We start from the raw sequence: 966 nt of genomic DNA on the forward strand, positions 1-966 counted from the left end.
CACTTATTTTCAAATAACTGGTGTTAACATTTACACTTGTCATGTCAGCACATTTACACTTCCAGTTTCTCCACATTTACACTTCCAGTATCCTCACATTTACACTTTGAATATCTTCACATTTACACTTACTCTATCCTCACATTTACACTTTGTGTTCACATTTACACTTACTCTATCCTCACATTTACAATTTAGTCACATTTACACTTTGAATATCTTCACATTTACACTTACTCTATCCTCACATTTACACTTTGAATATCTTCACATTTACACTTTCAATTTAGTCAGATTTACACTTTATTTGTTCACATTTACACTTCTCCTATATTCACATTTACACTTTTTATTTGTTCACATTTACACTTTTTTTTGGTTCACATTTACACTTGGGCTGTCCTCACATTCACAGTCCCAATTACATTTAAACTTGCCATGTCACCACATTTACACTTCCCATGTCACCACATTTACACTGAAATTCAATTTCAGTGTATTTACATTCACATTTTCAGTATGATAAAGTTGACACTGACAGTGTTAACATTTACACTTTAAGTGTGTTAACAGTTACACTTAAAGTGTAAATGTGACTAAATTACAAGTATGTTAACAGTTACACTTGCAATTTAGTCACATTTACACTTTGAAAAAACTATGATTATAACTGCCAAAAAATAGTCAACCATTACACTTCATTAGTGTAATTTACCATTACACTTCATTACTGTAATGATTACACTTGCAATTTAAAAATTACACATTTGTGTAAACATTGCCAACCAAAATACAAAACATTCGTTTCTAACTTCAACATTGCCAAACAAAATACATTTCAATCAAAAATATGTCCACAAATTGTTTACTTTTTCGATAACACAACCTTAATTTTGCGCTTCTTTTGTAAATTGGCCCATAAATCTTCTTTTGCAGCGATAAACCCATTCAACTTTGCTTCAAAAA

This window comes from Silene latifolia, chromosome 9 (genome assembly GCF_048544455.1).
Source record: "Silene latifolia isolate original U9 population chromosome 9, ASM4854445v1, whole genome shotgun sequence".
Classification (NCBI taxonomy): Eukaryota; Viridiplantae; Streptophyta; class Magnoliopsida; order Caryophyllales; family Caryophyllaceae; genus Silene; species Silene latifolia.